Here is a 20,782-nt window from a genome sequence, read left to right as displayed (position 1 = left end):
ATTTCAGCTGACAGGTTAATTTTAAACACAAGCATACACAGAAATAGCAGTTTATACTTAGAAAGAGAAAAAAAAAATGTAAAACACCAAAACTTAATTCACTTCGAAGAAAATCTCAAACTCTAGTATGCTTCAGTTAGTACCCTTAATATGTTTTTACTAGTATAAGTGTGGCGGGTGGTTGCCAAGTGCCCAGCAAAGCCATTCTATCACTCCCCACCTCAGCCGGACAGGAGAGAGAAAATACAGTGAAAACCTCATAGGCTGGGATAAGGACAAGGACAGATCATTCACCAGTTATCATCATGGGCAAAACAGATCTGACCTGGGGGGAAAAAAAAAAAAAAAAAAGAAAAATTATTATCAGTCAAATCAGAGTAGGATAATGAGAAATAAAACCAAATATTAAAAATACCTGCCCCCACTCCTCCATTCTTACTGGGCTCAGCTTTGATCCCAGTTTTATCTGCCTCCTTCTCCCCAGTGGCACACGGGGATGGGGAATGGGGAATGGGGGTTATGGTCAGTCAATCACATGTTGCCTCTTCTTCTTCCTCCTCAGGGGGAGGACTCCTCACATTATTCCCCTATACCAGCAACTTTCCTTCTGAAATATGTTATCCCCAGGTATAACATAACGGCAAGGTGCTACCATTGTTGCTGATAAGCTCAGTTTTGGACTGTGGCAGGTCTGTCTTGGAGCCGGTTGGCATTGGCTGTATTGCATGCAGGGGCAGCTTCTAGTAGCTTCTCACAGAAGCCACCCCTGTGGGGTCCCGTTGCCAAAACCTTGCCACACAAACCCAATACATTCCACCCGTTACCTCTGTGAATCACATATTTATGAATTAAAGTCCACATATATCACACAGTATTCACAAACTTCAATCACACCAGCATAAAAGAATTCCCCACACCAAAATCAAAATAACATCATCACAACACCAAATGAAAGTGGACAATTTACACACAATCCACGCCTCATTACTTCACCACAATTACAACTGCAGAAATTCCCCATAAGCATTCTGCTCTCTAACATTATTCAGTCCATGTTTTGTCTGTTATCTCTACAAGTCACTATTCTTATTCCTCATGTGCCGCGCTGAGGGAGAAAAAGGATGGTGGTTTGTTGATCATGGCAGGACAGAAGGTGTGACCACCAAGCAGCTCTATCACTCCTCTCCTCAGCAGGATGGGGCAGGAGGAATAAATAAGATGGAAAAAACTCATAGGTCAAGATAAAGGCAGTTCAATAAAGCAAAAGCAAAGGCCACATGCAGAAGCATAAGAAAACAAATTATACTCTACTTCCCATCAGCAGGAATGTTCACCCACTAGCAAGGAAGTAAAGCTTAGTGTAGCAGTTACTCTGGAAGACAAGCATCATAAGAACAAATTCCCTCCATCCTTCTCCCTTATCTCAGCTTTTACTGATGAACAGATGTCATATGGTATGGAATATCCATTAGGTCAGTTTGGGTCAGCTCTCCTGGATGTATCCCCTGCAAGATATTTCTAACCCCCAGCTGGTGAGAAGGGAATATTGGAGAGGCAGCCTTAATATTGTGTGAGCATGCCTCAGCTGCAGCTGAATCACTGGTGTATTATACACACCTTCCTAGTTACCAATACAAAGTACAGCACACTGCTATGGGGAAATCAACTCCATCTCAGCCATACACAATACAAGTCTAAAGTCAGCACAAGTTTTGAGGCTGAAGCTACAAAATCAAATGTCTTAAATATGTATTTCCAAAGGAACAAAGCAGTAAAACAGTGGCTTCTATGAATTAGTAAACTGAAAGTTGACATGTAATCATTATATAAAAAATAATTAAATCGTTTCTAGAACTGCCCATAGCTAAAACTGTCTTTATTCTACTCTATATACTATGCATATTTTAGTTTCCCTTATTTAAGGGGAGAAAAACAAACAACCAAACAAAGAACGTAAAATAAACCAAAACTAAAAGAATAAAATGAATGTTTTACTATAATATCAGTATTGCAAGTCTTAGAAATTTTAATTTTTCTAAAGTTTTCTTTTGTATGATTTTTTTCTTTTGCATGATTTTTTTCTTTTGCTTTATTTTTGTAATATTGGGCAGACCATTTTAAATAGATAGTGTGTATTTTCCTTTCTATATATATATTTATATAAAGGTGTAAACATTAATTCCAATTGGTAAGAAGTGCCTAACCCATTAGGTAAAAGTACAAAAGAGTGAGAAGACAAAATAGACTCGTAGAATGGAATGGTTTAGTTTGGAAGGAATCTTAAAGATCATCAACTTCCAACCCTATGCCATGGGCAGGGCCATCTTTCACTATACCAGGACGCTCAAAGCCCCATCCAGCTTGGCTTTGAACGCTTCCAGAGAAGGGGTATTCAAAATTCCCCTGGACAACCTGTTCCAGTGTCTCATCACACTCACAGTAAAAAGCTTCTTCCTAACATCTAGTCTAAATCTACCCTTTCTCAGTTTAAAGCCATTTCTCCTTGTCCTATTCCTACATGCCCGAAGGGTAAAAAGTACCTCTCCATTTCCTGTAGAACCCTTTTAAGTAAGGTCTCATCTGAGCCTTATCTTCTCCAGGATGAACAAGCGCAACTCTCTGTCTGTCCCCACAAGAGAGGTGCTCCAGGCCTTTGATCATCTTCATGGCCTCCTCTAGACTCACTCCAACAGTTCCATGACCTTCTCATGTTGGACGCAGTACTTCAGGTGGGGCTCCATGAGAGCAGAGTAGAGGGGAAGAATCACTCTCCTTGACCTACTGGCCATAGTGATTTTGATGCAGCCCAGCCTATGGTTGGTTTCTGGGCTGCAAGCATTCATTTCTGGTCATGTTGCGTTTCTCATTAACCAACACACTGAAGTCTTTCCAATATCTAGTTCCACAAGGCCCTCAATAATTCTCCATATAGCTAACTCAGATGTCTGTGCAGTGTTCTTGGATCAACAGCTGTGGATAGAAGAGACAAATATTTCAATAGCCTGAGACCAAGGAAGGCAAGTCTAACATCACTTGCTAGCTCAGTAGCAGTGCCTGTAACAAAGCTGACAGGGAGTGAGAAAAAGGTAGTAGGATCCCTGATGAAAGGGCAGGGACTATGCAGCCAGACTCATGAGGCATGGGATACTGCTTTTAAAAGTATTTGGAGTCATGGTGGGTAAGATTCAAATTAAAGTAACAACCCAAATGGAACATAACCAAACTTAAGCACCTTAGCATAAGTTAATTGCATAACACTGGGGTTCCTTGAATGCAGAGTTTCTAGTGCACAGAGCATTCAACGAGTGGGAAATGGGAATGGGAAGTACACACCCCAAATTGGCTGAAGATTTTTGATTCTCCCTGTGGTTCCAAGTCACATGGTAGTCGTTTATTTTGGGAGGAGAGTAGCTTCTCCTCTTTTTATTGAAGCTATCTACATGGATACAAAAATCATGTCCTGGACAACAGCAAGAAAGATGAAACAGGGCTGAAAATGTTCTTGTGTAATAATGAGCTATCTATTTTATTTTAAAATTTCACAGGGGATTAGAAAGTGGGTGGAGGAGCACCACAAAGAATCCTCAAGATCATATCCCATATTTTTTCTCTTTCATTTGAATCTGTAGATCTTTGAAAAGATGTCCTCTTCAAGTAATAAAAAATTCAAGTAATATAAAATTATCTTGCTCATACAATTATTTACAAGCTAGCATCATTCATCTTTAACTCAGGTGTCTCTGCATGCTACTGTGATGTACCTTATTGCTAAGAACTAAGGTCTCGTGTCTTCAGGTACCAGTACTTTTTTCCCTCAAGACTGGGGACATGGACTCTTATACCAGTCTTTCTTAGAGGGATTCTGATCTTAGAGGGGTTGTTCTCTTAGAAGGCAGAAGCCCTGTAACGGCTGATATTCAATTAAATATTTCTTTCTTGCAAATGAAATTTGTAAACATCTTCTATATCAATCAATGTTTATGAAAGAGCCTTTCTTTGTTAATATGGAAGAAGTTAACCTTGTGCTATCTTTAGTGTTGGCAATACTACTTTCCGATGTAAGGATATTAATATGTTCATGACTATTACCAAATTAGGTCAACAGACCAACCTCACTGTATTTATATGACCATACTCAGTCTCTGTGTACAACCCAGAAAGTCCAGTTGAGAAAGGAGGGCATACAACAGAGAAGAAATCAAATAAAATTTAATTTTTGGAAAATATTTCAGATTGAGTTTATATCCTCTGCCGACAAAATGAAGAGAATGACTAAAGGTTGCACTACCTCAGGATGTTTCCTTTCTGATATTTCCTTTCTGAATGCTGTTTAAGGATTGGAATTAGACTGAGAATTCAATAAATCCATTTACTATATTACTTAGTATTAATTTCACTCAGATTTTTCCATGATGCCATAGCAATTGATTATATCTACATTTACCAATTTTCATTCTCTTTAAGATTCTGAACAAAACTGGAACAGGCACCAGCAGAAGCACTGAAAAAACCCTTGTCCTCATAAATTGTCTTCCTTATCAAGCTAAAACAATTCAGCTCATATGGTGCTGAAGTCAGGGAGCATCTCAGTAAAGTTGGACTTCAGTCCCATTTTTTTCCCTGATGACTACTGTCCTGGGTTCAGCAGTAGCAGTCATTTTTCCTCCTTCTTAGTAGCTGGTGTAGTGCTGTGGTTTTGACTTTTGGCCTGGAAACAGAGCTGATAACACCGATGTTTAGCCTGACCAAGGACTTTGTGAGTCTCATGCTCTGCCAGGGAGGAGGGGAAGCTGGGAGGAATCAGGAACAGGACACCTGACCCAGACTAGCCAAAGAGGTATTCCATACCACAGCACGTCATGCCCAGGAGGTAGAACTGAGAGTTCCCGGAAGGGCTAGTTCGCTGAAGGGTGGGGTCAAGGTATCGGTTGGTGAGGTGTTGTATTCTCTTCGCTTATTATTTCCTTTATCATTATTATTGGTGGTAGCAGTAGTGATTTGTGTTATATCTTAGTTACTAAACTGTTCCTGTCTCAACCCGTGGGAGTTGCATTCTTTTGATTCTCCTCCCCATCCCTCCAGGAGCGGAGGGAAGAAAGGTTGGGGGGGGAAGTAGACTGCATGGTTCTAATTTATGGCCTGGGCTTAAACCTCAACAACTACATAAGTATTTCCCTCTAGTGGGTCTTCTTCCATGAGATACTACAGCTGCATCATGTCTAACTGGAAATAATTGCTGAGAAAAGAAGATTGCACTGAAAAACTAGGTCAGAAATGAGATGACTGCAAATATGGTCACACTTGGATTTCTACATATTAGTTATATAACTGAAATGTTTTGGGAAGATTTGTAGAGAAACTGAAAACCTAGCTGTGTGAAAATGTGAAAATGCGAAAATGTTAAATACCTGCAATTTAATCTTGCCTCCACCTACCAGAAACTTAACCTGGTGTTGGTGGGGGATATATTCAACCCCAAAATTTGGGCTTAATAAATGATGAGTTGAAATTTCCTTCTAAGAACACGTGCATGCATACATACACAGAGCCATGTAGACAAGATTTTCTGGGAGAGGGAGGTTTGGATCACTTACAATAGTGTGAACAAAATAGCACTGATTATTCTTACACTGGATTTTTTTTCTAGAGTGTAATGGGAGAACAGCAAAGTTCTGTATCTCCTGAAGCCTTAACCTCTCATTTCTCTCTTCACTGATCAAGAGCACAAATATTGTTTGAACCGTATACTCTGAAGGAGGTACTCAGCTGCAGGAGAAATAGGTTTCTGCAACAGGATTGTAGAAGATGGAACAAGTGCAGTATTGATTGCCTTCAGGAGTTAGTTGTTGAAGTCATTTGCAATATAAATGATTTCTTGTGATGTTGGTCCATTGATCTCTTCCTATCCACTATAAAACTAAGGCTCAACGAATTTCAGTTCTTAGAAATATGGCTACCTTTTGACATTCACGTTGTTTCCCCTACACTTCCATTCATAAAGAAAAAGTAAAATGTCTCTACAGAGAAATTCATGCTCTCTCCAGATGAGTTTTGGTGCTTCTTGCACCAAAAACAGCATACAAATTTTCTTGGGCACACAAACATATACATAGAGTAATATATAAACTAAATCAGTTAGCACAGTTACTTAATGCTAATCAGGAAGCTTCTCAGCTTCAGTTAGCAGAACTTTATACCGTATTATGCATTGTGAAACATTTATTACTTTCACATCCAAAAGGCACAAAAAGCCAACTTTTTGTAAATTTTAAACAAATTGCATATCCACTACTGGATAACAAAGAAAATCTGGCCATTAATACATATCAACTTCATAGTAAGGATGAAAGTGCATCGGCATTTAATGAGAAACTAATGTTATAACCTATGTTTTTACTGATGCTTCTCACAGTTAAGCAACAAGGCATCAAGTACACTGCCAAGGGGTGTATGACAGGCCACAGCATGATTGCAGTGGCCTCTGTTAGAGACTGGGTAATCAATTTCAAATCCCAGTGGTTCATGCAGACACAAGTCAGGAATTGCTGTGCTCTAGTATTATACTACAAGCTTAACAGATAAAATCAAATGTAGTTTTGAAGACAGATTGTACATGCTTTTTAAGATAAATAAAATAGCATACTGATCTGACAGAAGTATGAAAAGCACATTTGAACACACTGAGACCTGGACAGAAATTGTACAGGTTTACCTTAGCATTTTTCCTTTGCACGGTAAATAATTCAGTGGTAACAATACCTCAAAACTTTAATCCCTCTGATAATTAGAAAAACATTCTGTCTCAGTTTTGCAGTAAGACAGTGATTTGTGCTGAATTTTCCTATGATTTTTAAAAATACAAGTTTAGAATCACAGAAAATTAAACAATGAAGGTCCATCTTTGTTCAGGTTCTGGCATCACATTTATAGAGTATCTGATGCTAGTAAACACTTTTTAGTCCCAGTTTATTTAAGCATATGCCAGTAAATTGCACATCATAATGTATTAATTAATTACAGTAAGCAATCTGCAGCTGTAAGGAATTTAGTAATTCATGTAAAAGTACTTTTATGATGGATAGCTTTTGTAAAAACAGAAGAGATAAATATATTCAGTATATATTTTGTATTAGAAGTAGCAGACATAACATAAAGAAGCTGTGAAAAACTCATGCTCTGTACTTCATGCTCGAGGAATGATGTGAGGTATTTTCAATTGCAGTATCAATATAAGCAGCAGAACATGTTGGAAATGGGTTAACATCTGTCACTCACCCTTGTTTTACTTAGAGTTTGGTCTTAAGCTAATCCTAAAAATATGTCTTTCATAAGACCTCTCAGTTTTAACTACCTCTTGCAGTGATTCATTAAATGCTTTCTTTCTGCTATTTTTTTAAAGAATAAAATGATTTTGACTTACTCCGTGTTTATTCTGTGTCTTTCCTCAGTATAATTCCTATATGAATTACAGATTGGTAAAGCCAGGAAAGCATAGTGCTGGATTTAGTCCACTATACTGCATAAATGGACATGTTACATTTGAGAAACAGGGTAGTTCTGATCTGAATTTCTAGACTTGGCACTGGGAATAAGACTGTACAGCAAGAAGAGAATCACATATTCATCTTTCTCACTGAACAGCAGGGAAGAAGTATGTCACAGGAATAATAGCAGCAGCTGCCTGAGACTTAAATTATATGTGGAAAAATAAAAACATGCAGAATGCTAATTGCTTCAAAAATCTTGTTTAAAACAGTAAGAATATCAACTTTTTTCAATCTAACCACTCCAGCTGAGCTACAGTTATTCTTTATAGGTCAGTTGTGAAAGTTTTAGAAATAAAATTTATAGCAGAAAAAATTTGTTTATAATCAAATATGAGTTCATCTTAAGATATATTTTTATGTTTTAATGCATCTTACATTAAGACTTACAGTGCAATGCCACTTAAAATAAGCCAGGAAAATGAATTCTTGCTGCCTGAGCTCCTCCTCCTGCCTCCAAATTCAAAGGACATTAATCCTGGACAATTTTTGTAACATTCAGGAGATGTTGCATCAAAATCAGTTATGATAAAAGATTAATTCAGCAAGCTGTGCCTTTTGTTGTCATGTTTGAAGTTTGACCTAAGCTTTGAGAGAAAGCAATGTTTTTTCTTTTTTTTCAGATCTGTATGTAGTGTAGTATCATAAAGAAGGCTTAAAGAATCTATCTCTACATAAGTAGTATAATTAGATATGTTCTGAGGCATTTGTGAAATGGCATCTTTGGACTTGTAATGCTAATCAATGTAAAAGTTTACTTTAAAGCAATTTTGTTAAAGTACCAAATCCTATATTTACTTAATCATCTATTTGAACTTTGCAGCAATAAGTAGGATCTACTACTTAATTATTAATTTGCTATTCTCCATCTTAGCTGTCCTATTTCAGAGGTCTAATATTTTCTTACAAAATGAAGTTGACCCTTTTTAATAAGCTTCTTTTCAAAGATCAAACTTATCTGCAATATCTTCTCAATTTTTCTGATTGTGCTACCTGTGCTTAAGTATGCATGAACATCAAATTCTGTTTATTTTGAAGATATTTTAACACTGAAAGAAACTCACCTTTCTTTATCCTAAAGAAACTTTCTATATAAACTTTGCTTATTTATTTTTCTTTCAATATGTAGAGCCTTATTATTTTGATAGTTCCATATTTTTAGGCTCATTATGCACTTCAGTTTAGGTAAATTCTGTCTAATATGTAAACCCTTCACTTCAGTTTGGTTAGACACAGAGAAAAAACAGTACAACTATGCCCTTCATCAGTTTCCTTTAACTTTGATGGCACATAAAAGTAGTTATAATCCTAGATTTAAGTACTGTCTGCTAGTTTATTCTCATTTTACACAGAAGTCATCAACTTCAGTCATCCATAGTTAATATACCGTTATTCATTCGAAGCTCCCTTTTGTAATTAACTAAATAACTTTTTCAAAAAGGAAAGTGAGGCATGAAATAGAGGGTAGTGTACATAATAGTGCTACTATCCCATCACACCCTTCAGCTTCACTTGCAACCCACCTGTCCTGTGGATCCTTTGGGGATGCTTTGGAGACAGCTTTTTAGGATACAGGCTTTACCAGGGGTGGCAGCAGCACATTGGGGCCAAGTAGACCCTGGGGAAAGCAACACAGAGCTTAAGGAGCTGTGCCATGCATACCTTTTTCCTGGTATTTGCTGGAGTGTGGATGAAGCAGATGAGCCATGGTGTTTGTAAAGAGCTCAAATGCAAAGCATTCTGGGATAGCTTTCACACTGTGATGTTTTGCTGCTGATATGCAGGATGGATGTGACTCAACACACTCAAAGCCTTCCCAGAATAGAGATTGACCTATCTAGTCCCAGAAATGCAGAGTACTTTCAGGTCACAGTAATGTAGCCTTAAAGAACAAACAAGCAAAATATCCAGAATCTCGCAGATTTCCTCCTACCCCTTCCCAGGGACAGATTTTTAACCTGCTTGACATACAAAGCCATGTACAGTGGTTGTGGTAGAGATTTTGAATGCCAGCTAGGAAATTTATTTCACAAAGCTCATTCATTTCTGCAGGAAAATCTCTTGAAATATCTTAGTCTCTACAAATCATACTAGCTCAGGGACATTTTGTCTTTAGGTTATAGACCCATGCATTTCAAAAATCCTAGTCCTTTTTAGGGAAGGTTCTGCAGCAAAACACATTCATTCAATTTGGAGTTAACAGGGGTAATTTTAAATCCCTTAACTGAAGTGAAACCATTCCTGATTTATATTGGTATAAGTGAAATAAGAATCAAACTTGAAACCCTGAACTTCCAGGAGACTACTATCCAGCAGAGGAGTAAGGAAAATACTAAAAAAAGTCCAAACGTGTGATCTACATGGCAACTGTGTAGAAAAATAGCCTGCCACTGAGCCTAGATAGTATAGGTGGAAAGACAAGCTTTCTCATGTGCTTGGAAAGAGCATATACCATCCTCTCAATCTTTCTCTGATCTATCAATTTCAGTAGGTTTATGTCCTCACCCATTCTGAAGGCATTGTATTCTACATATAGGTCCACATCACTGTTTTGCTCTTAGTTTCAGGTCATCCATTTTCATGCTTTGTAATACATATTGCTATAATTCTACATTGAATTAAATTAATGAATAGCGGTAAAGTGAAAAATTGCATAGTAATAGTACTGATAATATATAGGGCCCTAACCTATAAGGACTCTCCTAAAAAAGGGTAAATACTTTTCTTTGTTGTATTTATGACATAACTGTGGATTTCAATTTCGGTGTCTAAAACCATCTGAATGGAACATGAGGGTGTACAGCGCTAAATATACCATACATACCAGATTTTCTGCAATTTCCTGAGGTTTGACTTGGGGCAAAACCGGCAGATGGCAGGGGACCAGTGGAGATCTCTTTGTGAAATGGGAAGAGTTGGGAAAAGTGAGAATATTTGTCTGATTTTGCCATATTATTCATAAAAGAATGTTTTAGCTGCACCAGAACATCTATAAACTAGGAACATGCTGTTACAAGAAAGGCCAAATGAGTTCCACAAATACTGAATAAAATTGTGTCTCTCAGTCCTCAGCTGGTATAAGTACCTCAGGAACTTATCTTTGATCCACTAGCACAATATTTTTGAGGCTTTATATTGACTTGAAGGAGCACTGGTAACAGATTTATTTAAATACACAAGTACTCATTCATCATATAAAGGGAGGTTCAAACTAAATATGGCATACAAATATACCTTGCAAACAAAGATCTTTTCTTTTGATCGGTAGATGGCAAGCTTGCTACACCCAGCTTTCAGAAAGTATTCAGCTAACATTTACAATACAACTGTTATGTTGCATTATTATTTCTGATATAAATAAATTCATATATAAGTTGTTGAAACAGTGACATGTATATAAGATGATCTATATAGACAATATCTCTTTTAAAAATAGTCTAAAGAAATAAATTATAATTTAGAATATATGTGCTTACTTCCCTCGGTTAGTTTTAACCTTAAATGACTGTACACTTTAAATCTTTAAGGTTTTTATTTTTATTTATAAAAATACCTTGTTTAAATGACACAAAAACTAAAGAATAGTATTCCTTAGTGTTTGTGCAGTTCCTGTATTTTAACATTTGCCTTTCTGTGAGAAGCCTTGCCCACAGCTCTTTATAGGGATTGCAACAAACAGCTAATAATGAGGATTATCTTTAAAACTTATGCATGTGTAACCACAAAATAGCAATAGGAATATGTTTGGTTTGCTATATATCTGATTTTTTTTCCTTGATGTTCTGGGCATTTATCTTATCTAATAGCATGCTAATCATATTTTTATAGTCAGGGATTTTTAGGTAGATGTAGTATGACTGAAGGGAGAGAAGTAAGTAAATAAAGTAGATAATATGAATATAAGAGAGTTGAAGGAGAATTAAATTTTTAAATATATGAATAAATAGGATTAAGGAGACGATAGGCAGACTGAGAAATCACAAGTTTTAATTATCTGGGGCTGAATTGCACATCAAGTTAGTTCTTCCCATGATCTTCAGTAGTTTGTCTTGTTTGCTGTCTTGAATATTCCAGAATGAGCCCGAGGAATCTGTAGTCACTGTAACTAATGGAGCAAGGATTGTTTCAAGATTAGCACTGAAGTCTATTTGCACAGGTTTAGGAACAGAGACACATGTTGCTACTACCTGACCCTGGGACTTCATGTACTTCTGCAGGAGGAAATTAAACTGGGGAACTTTTTATCCGGGGAGTGGGGTGGGGGCAGCAACGAGGCATGCTTGTTTGCTCTATGTGTTTGTGTGCATTCTTTTGTTTCTTTAGGTTGTTGTTTGGGTGTTTTTTAAAGGAGAAATTTCAGTAAATATTTAACATTTAAAACTTAAAATTGTTTTAAGGTGATAAGAAAACAGAGTCTAAAAGATGTTACTTGCAATATAATATAATTTAATTAATAAGGGCTTCTTTCAAGTATCTGTTGTGTACAAGGGTGGAGAATGGAAAACAGTATGGAAGTCAAAAGCTAAATGTCTCAACAGCCATGGAAGGAAACATGGGGTTTCTGTTGTTTTTATTATTAGGTCCATCTAACCAAATGGAAGTCATCCTTTCAGATTTTGTGTTAGGGATAACTGAACCTAAAGGGAAGACAAAATCATTCTAACTAAAGCCTGATTACAAGCAACAAACTTGTTGCTTGTAAATAAGACCTGTTCACAAAACTTTTTTGAACCAAGACAGACACACACACTTGTTTGCATTGAAAATGTTGAATGGATTTTTATGTGTTTTGTTGATTCTTTGGCTGAAGTAATCTGAAGCTGTTAATGACACCATCACAAAATTAATTGCATTCTCACTGTTTCACAACAGATGCCTCTGCTACCCCATGTTTTGTTGTTGACACAATCTGAGACCATGGAATCTCAATTTTTCTTTTTTTTTTTTCTTATAGGTACCTCATGAAAGAGATGATCATCAACTACACGTATAATCTATCTGCCTAATAAGTGTGAAAACACAGAATATTTCATTATAATAGGAAATATTTTTATTATAGTATAAAGAAGTCAGTGAACTGAAAAACAATGAAGGACAAGGAAAACAGAACAATATATGTACACATGCAAACAAGCTTGAAATTCCATAAGGTATGAACATAAAAGACTTCACAATAAAATGCTCTAAATTTCACCTTGTTAATATGGCTCCAAGAAGACCACAGTAGGTCGGAAAGATTTTTTGGATTTCGGTTTTTTTGGTTTGTTTTTTTTTCCCAAGTGTGCTTTTTCCAGTATAGCATAAAATAAAACCCCATGGCATTGCAGCTGTACTATAGCACTAATCAGTATATCAGTTGTCACTTCTGCTTTACAGATGGAAAAAGAATAATGGCCTCAGTGACCCTTTGTGGATCTTTCCTGTTACTTCCTAGTTACTCTTCTCCACTGCAACTGCATTATCTATTCTGGCTTTATTTTATATAAAACAAATACAAACAGAAGTTTAAATAATTTGGTCTCCTGTCAATATAGACTCCATAGTACACAATGCGCAGAAATAATGTTTAATAATAATCAATTTCGTGTCTTTTTTTTCCTTATGAAATTCAAACATTTAGAAAGTGAAGTCCATACCTGGCATACAAAAAATTTGCAAAACCCACAATATTTTCCTGTCAAAGCCTGCTGCTAAAAATAAACTACGTCAATACAAAGGCAATTTTGAAAAAAAAAAAAAACAAACACAACAAAAACAAACAAACAAAAAACCCACCCCCCTCAAAAAAACCAAAACATCAAAACCACAAAAAAAAAAACCCCAACACAACAAATAACCAGTCCTTTCTTAGAAGAGAATCGTATAAAATAAGCAAATTTGTTCACATACACATACATCTTCTAGCACAAAAATTTTAGATGTTCAATTCTATGTTTTTTTTTAATACCCTAGTATACATAAGGTCCACTGGGGACAAAGTGAACATCAGTAATTTCTTTATCATTTCAGAATTCTTCTGATCCACATTAATAAATTAAAGCTATATTGTATAACAAAATTAGGCAAGACTGGGAAATGTTTCATAGGAGAAATTTAGAAAAAATAGTCATTTTCAGATTTTTTAATTTTAGTTGCTATAGTAACAACACATTTCTTCTTTACTGTACATTTCTTTACTGTAGACTCAGAGCTCTACGTGACAAAACAACAATTTTACAGTCTACAATTTAGTCTCAAGAAAAAGATTTTCCCCCTCTGGGAGAACATGATTAGACTAGAGCTTACAGAGCTTCTAAAAGTTTGGGGTCTGTCAGCATTTCTGACTTAATTTCAGGGGTTTATGACCTACTTATAAAAGTTCTTTACAGAAGGAAGCCTAGCACAGTTGTCTCCTTTAGGAAACAGTCTTTAGTGAGTTTAATCAATATTTTAAAATCCATTTCACAGCTTAATTTATAGGCAAATTAAAAAAACACTACAGTAGTGACTTCTGATGTAATTTATGCTAGCACGTAACTTCATTTTTTTATTGTGTGAATGTGATCAAAAGCTGATGGAGTGGACAAGCAGCAGAAAATGAAGGAACTTATATAACTGAGCTGGTAAAAACTGAGTAACTTCCTCCGATCCTCACAAATCTTTTCACATCTTCATATACATATAGTATATACATTTTGTAGTACAGCTACCTACTTGGGTAATAATGTCAATAGTACATACTATATATATAAATATATCATATATTTTATATTAAGCTATAAAAGTTTAAGATTTGTTTTCAAAAGCAAACTAAACATTTAATTATTTCATAAGCAATGTGATTTCCATTCAGATTATTAGGGGTTTACTGCTAAAATATATAGAAATATTTGGGCAGAAGATATATATATATATAAACACACAACAATACACACCAAGGTTCCGACTTTCCACTGACACCTATGGCAACCTATTATCTCATTTGGTTTGGTGCTTCTGAAATTCTTAACAGATGTCTATTTGCATCATTAAGGATGCAGATCTTTTCCAAATCCATTCTAATGGGTCAACAGATAGTACTCAATTTGATGTCTCAAAGTTATTAGCAGGAATAAATTGTTCAAATCAAGGAAATCAAGCTAGATAGACCATGCTCTGGGGAGCTTTCCAAAGCTAACATCATATTTCCAGGTTCAAAGGACAAGCATAGGTGTCCCTGCATGATCAGTTGTACTTCTTTGGGAACAATCCAACATTTGGAGCAGAGATGAGCAAAGAGGCTGCTACAAGTGGTGAGTTTTCTAAAGCAGCAAAAGTTACCTAACCATGATGTGAACACATTATATGTACTTAAATCACTTCTAAATCCCAGAAAATATATTTTTCAATCTCAGATCGCATTTTCTTTGTAAAGTTAAAGAATATACTTACAGAAACAGACTTAACTCTGGTGGTTAATTTTTCAATTAAAGAATGATCTCATTAAGAGATTGTTTTTGGTGAAAAACACAGAGCTCATATAATGTAGATTTTTCACTACAGAATTCAAAAGGAAGAAAGACTTTTTCTTTAGCCTGTTTTACACAGTATTTGGGTATTAGGGAAAATCTTTCTCTGTACGCAGCTAAATCCGAAGCAATTTCTGGCTGACAAGACTTTACGCAAACTAAATGTGTTACCTTCTATAAGCTGAAGGTAAAATATGATCTCTACCTCTAATATCAGGACTACAGAAAGTTTTCTGTCCTGCATTTTTACCAGAAAACAAAAGCAGAGCTCTGCTTTTACAGCACCTCAAGTGATTACCACTTTTGATCAGATATTTAACTATACCTCTTGAGGGTTCATAGCCTTCAAGAGTGTCAAAATCTGACAAAAAAAAAAAGTCATGACTTTAGTCAGAGATGGTAGTACAAGATCTGTCAAGAGAAGCATATATCTTTGCATTAGGTAACTCAGTGAGTGCTTCACCTGGATTGCGCCTCCTAGGCAGAATAATAGTACAAACAATAACTTCTGCTCAGATGTGTTAAGCACATGCATAACAAAAGAGAAACACTAAAAGTCTGCAAATTGAAAATTTTGTTGTAGGAATTATTCGGTGTGACATTCCTGCTATTTCTGTCATTGAAATGTTGTGTTTTCTGTGAGATTTTAGAGTTCACACTTTAGTAAAGTGAAAGGGATGTAGGAGATTTGAGTTTCCTTCTTGCCACTGTTGTTTGAAAAGGCGGCTATTCATTAGTCTTTACTAATGGCTGTGATGGCTGTATCTGTGCAATGGAAAAGGTCATCCTATTATAAAAACTGCAGGCACAGCATTTTCTGAACAGCACTGCACACAACCAAATCCACAATCAGAGGACTCAACACTGCTGGGATTTTTTGGTTTTGGATTTTTTTTTTTTTAATCCTGACTTTTTTTGTATTATTGTGTTTGGAGTTTCAACCAGACATTTACAAACTCTGCACCCTTGCTCTTTTTGAGAATCCCTGATCAGATCAGTAGAGGGAGCATGCAGAAATTTCACATTAATAAACCTTTGATCTGAGTTCTGATGGACAGTACTAGATGCTTATGATGATTTTTAATGGATGCAAGTGCTGCTTGGTTAGTACATTTTCAAACATCCTCATGCTGCTTTGATATGTAGTGATACGCGGAGAGACTCCACAACTCGTTGAAGCTGTAAAGTAGGTATGCTTTTATTCAGCGCTGAAGTGCATCGAGATCGCTCCTCCAAAGTATGCACACCTCAGCATCGTTTCCCGCTACATTTATCCTCCAAAGTTACACGCCTATACACATTCATGATCTATCCCCGCTTCGTATTATAATGAGCTAAAAGGTCCTTTGCACATGCGCAGTGCCTCCCCGTGGTCATGGGTGAGGGTCTCAGGATGAAGTAAATGAGTCTTCCTGTTGTGAGTAGGGGTCTTCAAGATGAAGTAAACGAGTCTTCCTCTTCTTAAACTTTTCACCTTTGTCACATCTGGATGCCCCAGTGATTACACAAGTAGCTGAAACCAGCCATATCTGTCTGTCTTTGGATTAACTGATAACTGATAAGTAGAGAAGAATGAGCAAAGGAGAATGGGCAACTGATATGTAGATGTAAGGAGGAGAAGAATGGTAAGGAGAAGGAGAAGAATGGTATGTAGATGTAAGGAGGGTGGGCCAACTGATAAGGAGGATGGGCAGAAGAATGGTATGCAGAAGGCAATTCATGTTTAGTGGGGCCCCTAAATTCCACAGACTTCCAGGTGCTAGCATTTCCTATATCAAGCTCCCTGTATCAGTAGAGGAAAAGATGGGGTCAAATCACAGCAATTTGCCTCTAAGTTGGTTACTGGACTGCAAAGACTTTATCTGGTACAGCTCAGGAACACTCTGAGACCCAAACACGCTCACAGGAGAGAGGAGGGCACAAAACTACTTCCTCCCCATCTTCATTAATAATACAGGCTGCATTTTTCCTAACTTTACTCCCACATGAAGGCCATCACAAGATAGTTCTTTCAAAGGACCATAATATATACAGCAATATCAGCAATTAAATGGCATATAAGTTATGTAGATACCTTCTGAATTCAATGTTTTTCTTTATTCCTTTCATATTTTGGGGTGGGTTTTGGTTTTGTTTTTTTTTTTATAATTTGATTAAGAAATTGAATTGACAATAGGAAAATGTCGTGGTTTAAGCCCAGGCCGTAAATCAGAACCATGCAGTTCACTACCCCCCCCCCCACCTTTCTTCCCTCCGCTTCTGGAGGGATGGGGAGGAGAATCAAAAGAATACAGCTCCCATGGGTTGAGATAAGAACAGTTTAATAACTAAGGTATAACACAAATCACTACTGCTGCCACCAATAATAATAATGATAAGAGAAATAACAAGGGAAGAGAATACGATACCGCTCGCCGGAAAAGAGAGCCTCACCGAAAAGAGGACGTGCCCTTCCGGGTAGCTCCCAGTTACATCCCCCGGCATGATGTGCTGTGGTATGGAATACCTCTTTGGCCAGTTTGGGTCAGGTGTCCTGTCCCCGCTTCCTCCCGGCCCCTCCTCCTCCCTGGCAGAGCATGAGACTCACAAAGTCCTTGGTCAGTCTAAACATCGGTGTTATCAGCTTTGTTCCCAGGCCAAAAGTCAAAAACACAGTGCTGCAACAGCTACTAAGAAGGAGAAAAACTGACTGCTACTGCTGAACCCAGGACAGAAAAGAACCGTTGAAAAAGAACAATAGGCTAGTAACAGACAAAAGCAGAGACAAAAATATTCTTGCTCATTCCCAGAAGACAGCTTGGTTATTGACTGTTCCCTTAAGGCAGTGCTCTGGTCTGGAATGTGAACTGTAAGCCCAGCACCTTGAGGTTCCCTGTCAGCGACTTCAGTTTTTCAGGGTCACATATGCTCATCTTTTTTTCTTTTTTCCTTTTTTCCTCTGTGGATGCCAATTTCAAGAACTAAATTGCCCTTGTGTTTCTAGAGATAATTTAAGGTTTTACTTGGTCACAGATTAACACCAGCAGTGGAAATTTTGCAGTACAAAGGGTAGCCTTGATTATAGTAAGGCAGTCTCACTGGAGGCTGATATCAATAGCTAGGCTGCAAAAATCCACAAGGTCACCATTTAGCCTGGAGGATCTCAAACCCTAGTGTAACATTCCAATAGCATAAATCAGAAATCATCAAATATATTGCACTGAGTAAACAGAGATTCTGGTCTTGTATGCCTATAGGTGGTATGAGAAGAAAAGAATCTAACCCCAGGATATGTTCACTGAAAAAAAGAGGAAAAAAGAAAAACAACCAAGCAAAACAAATCAAAACAAAACAAAAAACCCACAAAAAAATCCCACAATGAATTTTAAATCCAACCAATGACATCCTGCATCTTTTTGAATAAAACAATCTCTGAAGTCACTCTTATGCTCTTAAGGAATGTCTGTTTCACTCATCTCAAGCTAAGAGAATGAATTTCTTTCACTTAGCTGGTACCTTGCAGTCCACATTATAATTTTTGTTCTTCAGAGAGAGATACTTTTGTATCCATTACTGGGGAACAGGTAGTGTTAATGAGGTATACAGGACAAGAAATCAAGATTGTGGAACTGTGGACTTGTTTCACACAGATTTCTTGCAAATGAAGCTATTTGTAGCGTAAAAAGTCCCTCAGAGAAGGGGAAGAGCTATGAGACAGGCAAAATATTAGGCCAGGAGCTTTGTGCTCAGCAGAGCAGGGTTTTTGAAGGACCATGATGGTATGGTCTAAATGGTGCAAATCTAGTCCAATGCTGGTGGGGTTTCTGTCATTAAAAAAGCCCCTGTAATTGGTTTAAAACAAATTTGTAGAGGAAGCAAAACCTCTAGAATTGCACAGATCTACCATTGTGAACATTTACTCATGTTTTTTTTCACTTACTGGCAATTCTTTTATGAGAGGTCTAAGTTTGATCCAGTTCACACCCTGAGGAATTTTTAGTACTGAAAAATGACATTGAAGATCTTCACAAAAATGATGTTACATGTCCAAAACAGTGTTCTCTAATGCACTAGGTGCACAAAAGCTTGGAATAAAAGGTTCTGTAGCTAACTCCAATACCAGTTCATGACAAGACAGTGACCTTTTCTTTCTGTGCTCCACAATCAAATGAAAATTGTTGTGATTTTGAGACCATCACATAGTGACAAACCTCTTCTGATCTGACCTATTTTCTTATCGAAGGACCACATCCAATGAGAAAAATTACGAATTCTGAATTCTGTCACAGTTTGCAGATGGCCCAGACTCACCTATTACCAGATGACACAGACAGCTGCAAAAAATTATATTCCATCACTATGGAGGAAGGAATTATACAGAAATATTTTTTGTCAGTAGCTAGACATTCATATGTACAGGAGTTGCTCTGAAGATATATTCCCAGATACTTCATCTTCTACCATTATTCTGTCCTCCTTCCAAGAAATTTATTTCCTGCAGTACTCTGTTGATCTGTTTAAATAAATTTTCTAGTTTTTACAAGAGCTGGAAAGTTTTCTTTCCTCCAATAGAAATAGACCTTTTGTGGCAGAAAAAAAACCTAAATTATTTTTTATAAAGACTAGGGAACTCAAGTTTAAAAATCCCATTGACCTCATGTTCCCACTTTTGTGAAGGTTAGACTTCATCTCATCTTTGGTTGTATTTGTTTGCCCTAAACTCTGGTGTTATGCAATAATCTGTTGCAGAATTTTTCCCTAGGGAGTCAAAGATTTGAACTAGGTCTTGTCATCTCCCAGTATTGCCCTGTGAGCTTCTTAAGTGGGCAACATATAGGCAGCACTTTAAATACAGGACTTCTCTTACCACCTGCATGCAAAATCAGATGTCTTTTATTACTTTTTGTGTTGTATCATCAGTTTTCATTCTTGCCTATACTGCAGCCCCTCTAACAAAGGACTGTAAAGCAGCCATGTACCTTAAACTTTTTTAGTTCAGCCTTAAGAGAAGAAAAATCTTTCAAATTAGTACCTCACACTAACCTGGTCACATATTTCACTGTTCTGTTTTCAAACAACTGCTCCTTTCCAACTTTCCCAGTAGAAGTCTCATTAATTAACTTCTGTTTGTTTCCAAATAGAGGACAGGTACAGGAAATAAGAAAAAGCAGTAAAGAAATTGCTTATAAAAACCAAGGGAAAGTAATATTTCACTTTTTATCACAGTGATCTCTTACTCTTTCTGAAGATATTATCTATAGTAAAAAGATATTTGTCTTAGTAGAGTTCAGTACTATTTAACAAAGAACAGCCCTTAACAAAATTAAAATAATGTATAAAATATGAGAGTAATTTTTAGTTATTAGTTTCAAGGAGAGAAGAGAGAGTAATGTGATGGGACCATAAACCATGTTTCAAACAGATTATTACTAAGCAAATGGTTATTTACCACAAAATAAGAGTTCGCACAGCTGCTGCTTGGCAATGAGCTTGAAGAGCTAGTATATCACTACACTACTCGTGAAACTAGCCATTCAGCTAAAGCCATGGTACCATGAATGTCAGAAGCTTAGGCTCACATCTTTAGGGAGAAGTTCTGTATCTCTCTCCGTAAACATGAATCAGTATTCATTTTTGCTTCTGTTTCCTCATAGCACTTTATCCAAATCTACATTAACTCAGTACATATCTCTGATATGAGAGTAATGTAGCAGTATTGTAATTAGCTATAGTAATTAAAATTCAGCATTTCACAGAAATGGTTGACTGTGT

The sequence above is a fragment of the Psittacula echo genome (assembly GCF_963264785.1).
Source record: "Psittacula echo genome assembly, chromosome: 4".
Taxonomy (NCBI): domain Eukaryota; kingdom Metazoa; phylum Chordata; class Aves; order Psittaciformes; family Psittacidae; genus Psittacula; species Psittacula echo.
This window is presented reverse-complemented; position numbering follows the sequence as displayed.